Below are 14,556 nucleotides of genomic sequence, written 5' to 3'. Positions count from 1 at the left end.
TCTAACTGGCGTGAGATGGTATCTCAATGTAGTTTTGATTTGCATTTCTCTAATGACCAGTGATGATGAGCATTTTTTCGTATGCTTGTTGGCCTCATGTATGTCTTCTTTTGTAAAGTATCTGTTCATATCCTTCGCCCATTTTTGAATGGGCTTATTTGTTTTTTTCTTGTAAATCTGTTTTAGTTCGTTGTAAATTCTGGATATCAGCCTTTGTCAGACGGGTAGGCTGCAAAAATTTTTTCCCATTCTGTTGGTTGCCGATTCACTCTATTGACTGATTCTTTTGCCGTGCAGAAGCTGTGGAGTTTGATTAGGTCCCATTTGTCTATTTTGGCTTTTGTTGCCAATGCTTTTGATGTTTTGGTCATAAAGTCCTTGCCTACGCCTATGTCCTGAATGGTTTTCCTTAGGTTTCCTTCTAGTGTTTTTATGGTGTTAGGCCTTATGTTTAAGTCTTTAATCCATCTGGAGTCAATTTTAGTGTAAGGTGTCAGGAAGGGGTCGAGTTTCTGCTTTCTGCATATGGCTAGCCAATTTTCCCAACACCACTTATTGAACAGGGAATCCTTTCCCCATTGCTTGTTTTTATCAGGTTTGTCAAAGATCGGGTGGTTGTAGATATTCTGTTCTGTTCCATTGGTCTATATCTCTGTTTTGGTACCAGTACCATGCTGTTTTGATTACTATAGCCTTGTAGTAGAGTTTGATGTCCGGTAGTGTGATGCCTCCCGCTTTGTTCTTTTTGCTTAGAATTGACTTGGCTATGCGGGCTCTCTTTTGGTTCCATATGAAGTTTAAGGTGGTTTTTTCCATTTCTGTGAAGAAGGTCATTGGTAGCTTGATGGGGATAGCGTTGAATCTGTAAATTACTTTGGGCAGAATGGCCATTTTCACGATATTAATTCTTCCTAACCATGAACATGGAATGTTTCTCCATCTGTTTGTGTCCTCTCTGATTTCGTTGAGCAGTTGTTTGTAGTTCTCCTTGAAGAGGTCCTTTACGTTCCTTGTTAGTTGTATTCCTAGGTATTTTATTCTCTTTGTAGCAATTGTGAATGGAAGTTCATTCTTAATTTGGTTCTCTTTAAGTCTGTTATTGATGTATAGGAATGCTTGTGATTTTTGCACATTGATTTTGTATCCTCAGACTTTGCTGAAGTTGCTGATCAGTTTCAGGAGATTTTGGGCTGAAACATTGGGGTCTTCTAGATATACAATCATGTCGTCTGCAAATAGAGACAATTTGACTTCCTCCTTTCCTAATTGAATACCCTTTATTTCTTTTTCTTGCCTGATACCTCTGGCTAGAACTTCCAGTAGTATATTGAACAGGAGTGGTGAGAGAGGGCATCCTTGTCTAGTGCCAGATTTCAAAGGGAATGCTTCCAGTTTTTGCCCATTCAGTATGATATTGGCTGTCGGTTTGTCATAAATAGCTTTTATTATTTTGAGACACGTCCCGTCTATACCTAGTTTATTGAGTTTTTAGCATAAAGGGTTGTTGAATTTTGTTGAAGGCCTTCTCTGCATCAATTGAGATAATCATGTGGTTTTTGTCTTTGGTTCTGTTTATGTGGTGAATTACATTTATAGACTTGCGTATATTGAACCAGCCTTGCATCCCCGGGATGAATCCTACTTGATCATGGTGGATAAGCTCTTTGGTGTGCTGTTGCAATCGGCTTGCCAGTATTTTATTGAAGATTTTTGCATCTATGTTCATCATGGATATTGGCCTGTAGTTTTCTTTTCTTGTTGAGTCTCTGCCGGGTTTTGGTATCAGGATGATGTTGGTCTCATAAAATGATTTGGGTAGGATTCCCTCTTTTTGGATTATTTGGAATAGTTTCAGAAGGAATGGTACCAGTTTCTCTTTATATGTCTGTAGAATTCGGCTGTGAACCCATCTGTACCTGGGCTTTTTTTGTGTGGTAGGCTCTTAATTGCTGCCTCGACTTCAGACCTTGTTATTGGTCTATTCAGGGTTTCGACTTCTTCCTGGTTTAGGCTTGGGAGGAGGCAACTGTCCAGGAATTTATCCATTTCTTTCAGGTTTTCTAGTTTATGTGCATAGAGTTGTTTGTAATAATCTCTGATGATGGTTTGAATTTCTGAGTAATCTGTGGTGATATCCCCTTTATCCTTTTTTATTGCATCTATTTGGTTATTCTCTCTTTTCTTTTTTATTAGTCTGGCTAGTGGTCTGTCTATTTTGTTGATCTTTTCAAAAAACCAGCTCCTGGATTTATTGATTTTTTGAAGGGTTTTTCGTTGGTTTCGAAGAACATCTTTATTTCTGCCTTCATTTCATTGTTTATCCAGTCAACATTCAGGAGAAAGTTGTTCATTTTCCATGAGGCTGTGCGGTTCTGGGTTGGCTTCTGAATTCTGAGTTCTAACTTGATTGCACTGTGGTCTGAGAGACTGTTTGTTATGGTTTCCGTTCTTTTGCATTTGCTGAGGAGTGATTTACTTCCAATTATGTGGTCAATTTTAGAGTAGGTTTGATGTGGTGCTGAGAAGAATGTATATTTTGTGGATTTGGGGTGCTGAGTTCTGTATATGTCTATTAGGCTTGCTTGTTCCAGGTCTGAGTTCAAATCCTGGATATCCTTGTTAATTTTCTGTCTCGTTGATCTGTCTAATATTGACAATGGTGTGTTGAAGTCTCCCACTATTATTGTGTGGGAGTTCAGGTCTCTTTGTAAGTCTTTAAGAACTTGCCTTATGTATCTGGGTGCTCCTGTATTAGGTGCATATATATTAAGGATCATGAGCTCTTCTTGTTGCATTGATCCTTTTACCATTATGCAATGTCCTTCTTTGTCTCTTTTGATCTTTGTTGCTTTAAAGTCTATTTTATCAGAGATGAGAATTGCAACTCCTGGTTTTTTTTGTTCTCCATTTGCTTGGTAAATCTTCCTCCATCCCTTTATTTTTAGCTTTTGTGTATCCTTGCATTTGAGCTGGGTTTCCTGGATACAGCACACTGATGGGTTTTGGCTTTTTATCCAATTTGCCAGTCTGTGTCTTTTGATTGGGGGATTTTGTCCGTTTATATTTAGGGTTAATATTGTTAAGTGTGAATTCGATCCTGTCATTTTGATGCTAGCAGGCTGTTTTTCCCATTGGTTGATGCAGATTTTTCATTGTGTTGATGTTCTTTACCATTTCGTGTGTTTTTGGAGTGGCTGGTACTGGTTGTTGTTTTCTATGTGTAGTGCCTCCTTCAGGAGCTCTTGTAAAGCTGGTCTGGTGGTGATGAAATCTCTGAGTACTTGCTTGTTCTCAAAGGATTTTATTTTTCCTTCACTTATGAAGCTTAGTTTGGCTGGATGTGAAATTCTGGGTTGAAAGTTCTTTTCTTTAAGGATGTTGAATATCGGCCCCCACTCTCTTCTGGCCTGTAGGGTTTCTGCTGAGAGATCTGCTGTGAGTCTGATGGGCTTCCCTTTATGGGTAACCCGACCTTTCTCTCTGGCTGCCCTTAGTATTTTCTCCTTCATTTCGACCCTGGTGAATCTGATGATTATGTGCCTTGGGGTTGCTCTTCTAGAGGAATATCTTTGTGGTGGTCTCTGTATTTCCTGGACTTGAATATTGGCCTGCCTTGCTAGGTTGGGGAAGTTTTCCTGGATAATATCCTGAAGAGTATTTTCCAGCTTGGATGCATTCTCTTCATCACATTCAGGTACCCCTGTCACACGTAGATTAGGTCTTTTCACATAGTCCCATAATTCTTGTTGACTTTGTTCATTCCTTTTTACCCTCTTTTCTCTAATCTTGCCTTCTCATTTTATTTCATTGAGTTGATCTTCGACCTCTGATATCCTTTCTTCTGCTTGGTCAGTTCGACTGTTGAAACTTGTGCATGCTTCGCGAATTTCTCGTGTTGTGTTTTTCAGCTCCATCAGTTCACTCATATTCCTCTCTAAGTTGTCCATTCTCATTAGCATTTCGTCAAGTCTTTTTTCAAGGTTCTTGGTTTCTTTGCATTGGGTTACAACATGTTCTTTTAGCTCACGGAAGTTTCTTATTATCCATTTTCTGAAAGCTGATTCTGTCATTTCATCACACTCATTCTCCATCCAGCCTTGTTCCCTTGCTGTTGAGGAGTTGCGCTCCTTTGTAGAAGGAGAGGTGTTCTGGTTTTGGGTGTTTTCATCCTTTTTGCGCTGGTTTCTTCCCATTTTTGTGGATTTATCCACCTATCGACTTTGTAGTTGCTGTCTTTCTGGTTTTGGTAATTTTAAGTCTGCAGCAGCTGAACTCATAAACCCCCTTTTCTTCCCCCCAGGTGTTCTGTCCCAGGGAGTCAGGACTTTATGATTTCCTGCTGTCTTGCTGTCGTTTTCCCTGCCCACAAGGTGGCAGCCTAGTCACACTCAGCCTGCAGAGGCTTCGCTGAGCTGCTGTGGGCTCCGCCCAGCTTCCGTGTGAACTTCCCTGCAGTCCTGTTTATATGGGTGTAGTTAGAACTGCTTCCGCTATGTTGTCCTGCCCCTGTAGTGACGGAGTCTCTGTAGTGGCGGGTTACCTTGGTTACGGCAAATTGCCCTGGGAACTGCAGGGTGTTTCCCGGTGGGGACGCCCCTCTCCCACTGAGCTGGACCGTCCCGGGTTCAGCCGTGCTTCTCGTGGCACCCTCTTTGCCCGGGAATCTCTTGGCTTGATTCCCTGCCTCAGCTCCCCTTGTTGGCCCAGAGGGGACCCAGTTTTGTTCACTCTGCACAAGGAGCCGCTGTCCCCTGCCCCAGGTGTTGGCCAAGCGGCCGCTCCGTTCCAACCAGCAGCGGGCGCTGGCAACCCGTGGAGCTCCTCCATCTGTGAATCTCCTGGTCCGTGGGCAGTAAAAATCTGCTGCCCTGTGAGCCACTGCGTCAGTCGAAGCAGCGGCTCTGAGATTCGTGGTGCGCCCTTGCCCAGGAATCTCCTGGCTTGACTTCCTGCTTCAGCTCCCCTTGCTGGCTCAGAGGGGACTCAGTCTTTCTCACTCTGCTCAATGAGCCACTGCCCCCCGCCCCAGGGCGTAGGCCGAGCGGCCACGCCGGTCAGACCAGCAGCGCTGGCGACCCGTGGGGCTCCTCCTCCTCTGTGAATCTCCTGGTCTGTGGGCAGTAAAAATACGTCTGGAAATGCGGCGTCCACTCACCCTCTGCGCCTTCTCTCGGAGCTGCAATCCCGACTTCCTCCTAATCGGCCATCTTGGATCGATCCAGATTAAACACTTAAATGTAAATCTCAAAACTGTAAAAACCCTTTAAGACAATCTAGGCAGTGGCATTCTGGACATAGGAACTGTCAAAGATCTCAGGATGAAGACACCGAAAGCAATCACAGCAAAAGCGAAAATTGACAGATGGGACCTAATTAAAATTAAGAGCTTGTTACAGCAAAAGAAACTATCAACAGAGTAAAAAGACAACCTACAGAATGGGAAGGAAGTATTTGTAAAGTACAGATCTTGCAGAGGTCTGATATCCAACATTGATAAAAAACTTAAACAAATTTACAAGGGGGAAAAAAAAACATTAAAAAGCAGGCAGGGGAGATCGAAAATGGCCAGATAGGAACAGGTCTGGAATGCATTTTCCAGCAAGAACAACCCAGAGGGTGAGTGATCACCGCATTTCCAAACAGGTTTTTACTGCCCACAGACCAGGAGATTCCCGGTCTGAAAAGTGCCACGAATTCCCAGCATAGCTGTTTCAGCCGGCACCGCAGTCTCCACACAAAAAGTCAAACAAATCTGGGTGGCCGTTTCAACTGATGCCTGGAACGCCTGGGATACAGAGCCACCCATTCAACTGAAAAAATGGGGGCTGAAACAGGGAGCTAGGTGATCTGGCTCAGTAGGTTCCACCCCCACAAAGACTAGCAATCTGAAACGCTCTGGATTGAGAGTTTCACAGCAAGCGCAGCTGGACCAGAATGGTCCAGCTCGGTGTGGGGAAGAGAGTCAGCCATTGCCGAGGCAGTCCACCACTACCGAGGCAGTCTGCCATTACAGAGGCAGAATGCCATTACTGAGGCAGTTCTAACTGTACCTCTGTAAACAAAACCACAAGAAAGTTCACAGCAGCTGGGCAGAGTCCACGGCAGCTCATCAGTGCCTCTGCTGGCAGACTGTGACTAGAATACCTCCTTGCTGGGCAGGGCATCTCTGAAAAAAGGCAGCAGAATGTCGGGAAGTTATAAATAAAGCCCCACCTTCCCAGGACAGAGCACCTGGGGAAAAAGGCGGTTATGAGTTCCACTGCAGCAAAGATAAACCTACCTGCCCAGCAGCTCTGAAACAAACAAAGGAATTCCAAGCTTAGCATGTGAGCTCCTATAAGGGACAGACTGTCTCCTCAAGCAGCTCCCCAACCCCCGTATATCCAAGGAGACACCTCATAAAGGAGACTCAGGCTGACGTCTGGCGGGTACCCTTCTGGGATGAAGACAGCAGAAGAAGAAACTGGCAGCAACCCTTACTGTTCTGCAGCCACTGAAGGTGATCCCCAGGAAAGCAGGGTCTGGAGTGGACCTCCAGCAGTCCTACAGCAGAGAGGCCTGACTGTTAGAAGGAAAACTATAAAACAGAAAGAAGTAAGTTCAACATCAACAAAAAGGATGTCCACTCACAGACCCCATCCGAAAGTCAACAATTACAAAGACCAGCAGTAGATAAATCCATAAAGATGGGAAGAACCCAGCGCGAAAAGGATGAAAACACCAAAAACCAGAACCTCTCCTCCTCCGAGAGATCACAACTCACCAGCAAGGGAACAAAGCTGGATGGAGAATGAGTCTGATGAACTGACAGAAACACGCTTCAGAAGGTGGGTAATAACAAACTTCTCTGAGCTAAAAGAACCTGTTCTAACCCAATGCAAAGAAACAAAGAACCTTGAAAAAAGGTTTGATGAAATGCTAATGAGAATAAACAGCTTAGAGAAGAATATAAATGACTTGATGGAGCTGAAAAAAACAACACAAGAACTTTGCGAAGCATACACAAGTTTCAGTAGCTCAATCAACCAAGCAGAAGAAAGGATATCAGAGATTGGAGATCGACTCAACGAAATAAAATGAGAGGGAAGATTAGAGAAAAAAGAGTGAAAAGAAATGAACGAAGCCTCCAAGAAATATGCGATTATGTGAAAAGACCTAATTTACTTTTGATAGGTGTACCTGAATGTGACAGAATGAATCCAAGCTGGAAAACATTCTTCAGGGTATTATCCAAGAGAACTTCCCCAACCTAGCAAGGCAGGCCACCATTCAAGTCCAGGAAATACAGATAATACCACGAAGATATTCCTCAAGAAGAGCAACCCCAACGCACATAATTGTCAAATGCACCAGGGTAGAAATGAAGGAAAAAATGCTAAGGGCGGCCAGAGAGAAAGGTTGGGTTACCCACAAAGGGAAGCCCATCAGACTCATAGCGGATTTCGCTGCAGAAACCCTAAAAGCCAGAAGAGAGTGGGGGCCAATATTCAACATCCTTTAAAAAAGAACTTTCGGTGCACCCCTTCCCAGCCACCCAGCCCCGACTGCCAGCTCTCCTTCGCCACACCGCCACCATGCTCTCCGTCTGCGTCCCGCTCTTGCCCATCACGGACCCGCAGCAGCTGCAGCTCTCGCCGCTGAAGGGGCTCAGCCTGGTCGACAAGGAGAACACGCCCCTGGCCCTGAATGGGACCCGCATCCTGGCCAGCAAAACCACGAGGAGGATCTTCAGGGAGCCCGCGGAGCCGAAAACTAGAGCAGCCACCCCGGGCGTGGAGGATGAGCCGCTGCTAAGAGAAAACCCGCGTGGCTTTGTCATTTTCCCCATCGAGTACCACAATATCTGGCAGATGTATAAGAAGGCGGAGGCCTCCTTCTGGACCGCCGAGGAGGTGGACCTGTTCAAGGACATTCGGCACTGGGAATCCCTGAAGCCCAAGGAGAGATACTTTATATCCCACGTTCTGGCTTTCTTTGCAGCAAGTGATGACATAGTAAATGAAAACTTGGTGGAGCAATTTAGCCAAGAAGTTCAGATTACAGAAACCCGCTGTTATTGCCATGGAAAACATACATTCTGAAATGTATAGTTTCCTTATTGACACTTGCATAAAAGATCCCAACGAAAGGGAATTTCTTTTCAATGCCATTGAAACGATGCCTTGTGTCCAGAAGAAGGCAGATTGGGCCTTGCGCTGGATTGGGGACAAAGAGGCTACCTATGGTGAACGCGTTGTAGCCTTTGCTGCAGTGGAAGGCATCTTCTTTTCTGGTTCTTTTGCATCCATATTCTGGCTCAAGAAACGAGGACTGATGCCTGGCCTCACATTTTCTAATGAACTTATTAGCAGAGATGAGGGTTTACACTGTGATTTTGCTTGCCTGATGTTCAAACACATAGTACACAAACCATCAGAGGAGAGAGTAAGAGAAATAATTATGAATGCTGTTCGGATAGAACAGGAGTTCCTCACTGAGGCCTTGCCTGTGAAGCTCATTGGGATGAATTGCACTCTAATGAAGCAATACATTGAGTTTGTGGCAGACAGACTTATGCTGGAACTGGGTTTTAGCAAGGTTTTCAGAGTAGAGAATCCATTTGCCTTTATGGAGAATATTTCACTGGAAGGAAAGACTAACTTCTTTGAGAAGAGAGTAGGCGAGTATCAGAGGATGGGAGTGATGTCAAGTCCAACAGAGAATTCTTTTACCTTGGATGCTGACTTCAAATGAACTGAAGATGTGCCTTTATTTTGCTGATTTTTTTTTCCATCTCATGAAAAAATCAGCTAAAGTGTTATCAACTAGCTACACCATGAATTGTCCATAATGTTCATTAACAGCATCTTTAAAACTGTGTAGCTACCTCACAACCAGTCCTTTTTATTTCTAATGCTGGTTCTATCACCTTTTGCTAGCAGGCTGGCTGGCTGTGACTTACTCTAGCAGAGGCAGTGGCAGTATTCTTGGCTTTAAAGTGAGGGGTGACCTTCTAGTGAGCTTGACACAGCACGCTTAAACATTTCATTTAACCAGCACAGGCAGTTGAAAGATGCAGCCTCACTGCTTCAATGCAGATTTTAATGTTTACTTAAATATAAAACTGGCACTTTACAAACAAACATTGTTTGTACTCAAAAGATGATAATAGCTTGATTTATTTGGTTTCTACACCAAATAGACCAAATACAAAGCAGAATTCTCCTGACCACTAACAGGAGCCAATTCACAATTCACTAAGGGACTAAAGTAAGTTAAACTTGTATAGACTAAGCATGTAATTTCTAACTTTTTTTAAATGAATTAAAATACTCATTAACCAACTTTAAAGTCAATACTGTGTATAGCTAGATATTAGTCTGTTGGTGCCAGATACAAGATGAGTTGTCTGTTTCTCCTGTGGCTTGGGTAGCGTTCTGGGATTCTCTGCCCCATCTGAGTAGAGTGTTGTGGGATCAAGGAATCTCTCAGGGCAAGGAGCTTCTTAAGTTAAGTCCCTAGAAATTTAGGCATGATCTGGGCCTTCATATGGGTGAGATGCCGTTTCATTTTATTTCTCACTGTAGTTTCCCCAACTTCTAGTTTATAAGATTCTTGAAGAGTTTTCATATGTGAGAGCTAAGGTAGTATTGTAAAATTTCAAGTCATCCTTAAAAATGACCCACCTAAGATCTTGCTCCTGTTAAGTGGCAAAATTGTTTATTCTAGTTTTGTTTGTATGTAAGTAGGTTGTGTGAGTTAATTCATTTATATTTACTATGTTTTTTAAATTAGAAATTTTTAAATTATGTATGTCCTTTTAGATTTTGCCTGTAGTTTGTACTTTGAAATAATTGCCCTGTGTCTTATTCTAGCATTGTCTAAATCTGACCATCATCTAGGGGAATCTTAACTTCAGTAGGAAACCATGAGTTATAAATACAGTTTCTGTTCAAATATTCATTTCAGAAGGAAACAAATATTCTTGATAGGGCTACTTTGAATTAATCTGCCTTTATGTTTGAGAGAAAAGAAAATCTGTCTTTATGTTTAGGAGTAGCCGTGAATTATTAATACAGTTTCCATTCAAATATTTATTTCAGAAGAAAACAAATATTCTTAATAGGGCTACTTTGAATTAATCTGCCTTTATGTTTGGGAGAAAAAAGCTGAGACATTGCTTGAAAGATCATGCAAGATAAATGTTGACCTTTTGGCAATTGTATTCACTATTTGAACATTGTTGTGTTCTGTTGTTAGTTTTCATCATTTATTGTATAGTCAATTTTTAAATCTCTGTATACCTTTCCCTAGCTTTTAAGTTATTATTACCTAAAGTTAATGAATCCAGATTATATGGTTCTTATATTTATATAACATTAAAATAAAGAAAGGCTTTGCCTTGCATTTGGGATACAGGCAGAAGTTAGAATCAGGTTTTAGGATTCTGTCTCATTAGCTGAATAATGTGAGGATTAACTTCTGCCAACTCAGACTGTTTCCTAATCAGTTGAAAGGGAAACAAGTGTTTCAGTCTCAAAATTGAATACTACACAAGTGTTAAGTGATTAAAATAAAAGTGTTCTTATGTTTAAAAAAAAAAAAAACTTTCAACCTAGAATTTCCTATCCAGCCAAATTAAGCTTCATAAGCAAAGGAGAAATAAAATCCTTTATGGAAAAGCAATTGCTGAGAGAAATCATCATAACCAGGCCTGCCTTAGAGAGCTCCTGAAAGAAGCACTAAACGTAGAAAGGAACAACCAGTACCAGCCACTCCAAAAATGTACAAAATGGTAAACATGATTGACACAATGAAGAAACTGTGTCAGCTAATGGGCACAACAACCAGCTAGCATCAAAATGGCAGGATCAAATTCACATATAATAATATTAACCTTAAATGTAAATGGGCTAAATGCCCCAATCAAAAGACACAGACTGGCAAATTGGATAAAAAGTCAAAACCCATCTCACATGCAAGGACACACATAGGCTCAAAATAAACTCATGGAAGAAGATTTACCAAGCCAATGGAGAGCAAAAAAAAGCAGGAGTTGCAATCCTAGTCTCTGATAAAAGAGACTAAACTAACAAAGATCAAAAGAGACAAAGAAGGGCATTACGTAATGGTAAAAGGATCAGTGCAACAAGAAGAGCTAACGATCCTAAATATATACGCACCCAAGACAGGAGCACCCAGATACATAAAGCAAGTTCTTAATGACTTACAAGAGACTTAGACTCCCACACATTAATAATGGGAGACTTTAACACTCCACTGTCAATATTAGATCAACAAGACAGAAAATTAACAAGGATATCCAGGACTTGAACTCATATCAGGACAAAGCAAACCTAATGGACATTTACAGAACTCTACACCCCAAATCCACAGAATATACATTCTTCTCAGCACCACATCACACCTACTTCTAAAACTGACCACATAATTGGAAGTAAATCACTCCTCAGCAAATGCAAAAGATGGAAATTATGACAGTCTCTCAGACCACAGTGCAATCAAATTACAACTCAGGATTAAGAAACTAACTCAGAACTGCTCAACTTCTTGGAAACTAAACACCTGGCTTTTGAATGTTGACTGGATAAAAAAATGAAATGAAGGCAGAAATAAAGATGTTCTTCAAAACCAACGAGAATGAAGACACAACATACCAGAACTCTGGGACACGTTTAAAGCAGTGTCTAGAGGAAAATTTATAGCAATAAATGCCCACATAAGAAGGAAGGAAAGATCTAAACTCAAGACCCTGTCATCAAACTTGAAAGAACTAGAGGAGCAAGATCAAAAAAACTCAGAAGCCAGCAGAAGACAAGAAATAACTAAGATCAGAGCAGAACTGAAGGAGATAGAGACACAAAATACCCTTCAAAAAAATCAGTAAATCCAGGAGTTGGTTTTTCAAAAAGATCAATAAAATAGACCGCTAGCCAGATTAATAAAGAAAGAAGAATCAAGTAGATGCAATAAAAAATGATAAAGGGGATGTCACTACTGATTCCACAGAAATACAAGCTACCATCAGAGATTACTACGAACCACTCTATGCACATAAACCAGTAAACCTGGAAGTAATGGATAAATTCCTGGACACTTGCACCCTCCCAAGCCTAAACCAGGATGAAGTGGAAACCCTGAATAGACCAATAACAAGGGCTGAAGTTGAGGCAGCAATTAATAGCCTGCCAATCAAAAAAAGTCCAGGTTCAGATGGGTTCACAGCCAAATTCTGCCAGACATACAAAGAGGAGCTAGTACCACTCTTTCTGAAACTATTCTAAACAATCCAAAAAGAGGGAATCCTTCTCAAATCATTTTATGAGACCAACATCATCCTGACACCAAACCCGCCAGAGACTCAACAAAAAAAGTAAACTTCAGGCCAATATCCATGATGAACATAGATGCAAAAATCTTCAGTAAAATACTGGCAAGCCAATTGCAACAGTACATCAGAAAGTTTATCTATCATGATCAAGTAGGCTTCATCCCAGGGTTGCAAGACTGGTTAAACATAGGCAAGTCTATAAAGGTAATCCACCACATAAACAGAACCAAAGACAAAGACAACATGATTATCTCAATAGATGCAGAGAAGGCCTTTGACAAAATTCAATGGCCCTTTATGCTAAAAACTCTCAATAAACTAGGTATTAATGGAACATATCTCAAAATAATAAAAGCTGTTTATGACAAACCCACAGCCAATATCATACTGAATGGGCAAAAACTGGAAGCATTCCCTTTGAAATGGCAGTAAAGAAGGATTGCTCTCTCTCACCACTTCTTTTCAGTATAATATTGTAAGTTCTAGCCAGAGCAATCAGGCAAGAAAAAGAAATAAAGGGTATTCAAATAGGAAAGGAGGAAGTCATTGTCTCTGTTTGTAGACAACATGATTGTATATTTAGAGGACCCCATCATCTCAGCCCAAAATCTGCTTAAACTGATAAGCAACTTCAGCAAAGTCTCAGGATACAAAATCAATGTGCAGAAATCACAAGCATTCTTATAAACCAAAAACAGTGAGCCAAATCAAGAGTGAACTCCCATTCACAATTGCTACAAAGAGAATAAAATACCTAGAAATACAACTAACAAAGGATGTAAAGGACCTCTTCAAGGAGAACTAGAAACCACTGCTCAAGGAAATAAGAGAGGACACAAGCATTCCATGCTTATGGTTAGGAAGAATCAATATTGTGAAAATGGCCATACTGCCCAAAGTAATTTATAGATTTAGCAGTATCTCTTTCTGGCTACCTATGACCCTCTTCACAGAACTGGAAAACACCTTAAACTTCATATGGAACCAAAAGAGAGCCGGCATAGCCAAGACAATCGTAAGCAAAAAGAACAATGATGGAGGCATCATACTACCTGACTTCAAACTATACTACAAGGCTACAGTAATCAAAACAGCATAGTACTGGTACCAAAACAGAGATGTAGACCAATGGAACAGAACACAGGCCTCAGAGGCAGTGCCACACATCTGCAACCATCTGACCTTTGACAAACCTGACAAAAACAAGCAATGGGAAAAGGATTCCCCGTTTAATAAATGGTGTTGAGAAAACTGGCTAGCAATGTGCAGAAAACAGAAACTGGATCCCTTCCTGACACCTTACACTAAAATTAATTTTGGGTAGATTAAAGACTTAAACATAAGACCTAACACCATAAAAACCCTGGAAGAAAACCTAGGCAAAACCATTCAGGACATATGCATAGGTAAGGACTTCATGACTAAAACACCAAAAGCATTGGCAACAAAAGCCAAAATAGACAAATGGGATCTAATTTAGTTTCAGAGCTTCTGCACGGCAAAAGAAACAATCATTAAAGTGAATCAGCAACCAACAGAATGGGAAAAAAGTTTTGCAATCTACCCATCTGACAAAGGGCTAATATTCAGAATCTACAAAGAACTAAACCAGATTTACAAGAAAAAAACAAACCCATTCAAAAGTGGGCAAAGGACATGAACAGACACTTTTCAAAAGAAGACATATATGAGGGCAATAGACATGAAAAAATGCTCATGGTCACTGGTCATTAGAGAAATGCAAATCAAAACCACGTTGAGATACCATCTCATGTCAGAATGGCGATCATTAAAAAATCTGGAGGCAACAGATGCTGGAGAGGATGTGGAGAAATAGGAACACTTTTACACTGTTGGTGGGAGCGTAAGTTAGTTCAACCATTGTGGAAGACAGTGTGGGGATTCCTCAAGGGCCTAGAAATAGAAATTCCATTTGACCCAGCAATTCCATTACTGGGTATATAACCGAAGGATTATAAATCATTCTGTTATAAAGACACATGCACATGTATGTTCATTGCGGCACTGTTTACGATAGCAAAGACCTGAAACCAACCCAGATGCCCATCGATGATAGACTGGACAAAGAAAATGTGGCACATATACACCATATAATACTCTGCAGCCATAAAAAACGATGAGTTCGTGTCCTTTTTAGGGACATGGATGAATCTGGAAACAATCATTCTCAGTAAACTGATACAAGAACAGAAAATCAAACACTG

General features: G+C 41.2%; 1 protein-coding gene and 1 pseudogene across 4 annotated transcripts in view; both read left to right on the top strand.

The window, feature by feature from the left end:
* Positions 1-14,556, top strand: part of DCBLD2 (discoidin, CUB and LCCL domain containing 2) — a 117,457-nt gene that overhangs the window by 70,994 nt on the left and 31,907 nt on the right. The window lies entirely within an intron of this gene.
* On the top strand, positions 7,575-8,820 carry LOC105734299 (ribonucleoside-diphosphate reductase subunit M2-like; annotated as a pseudogene).

Source organism: Aotus nancymaae, unplaced genomic scaffold (genome assembly GCF_030222135.1).
Source record: "Aotus nancymaae isolate 86718 unplaced genomic scaffold, 86718_ANA_hifiasm-v0.15.2.pri h1tg000011l, whole genome shotgun sequence".
NCBI lineage: Eukaryota > Metazoa > Chordata > Mammalia > Primates > Aotidae > Aotus > Aotus nancymaae.
This window is presented reverse-complemented; position numbering and strand designations above follow the sequence as displayed.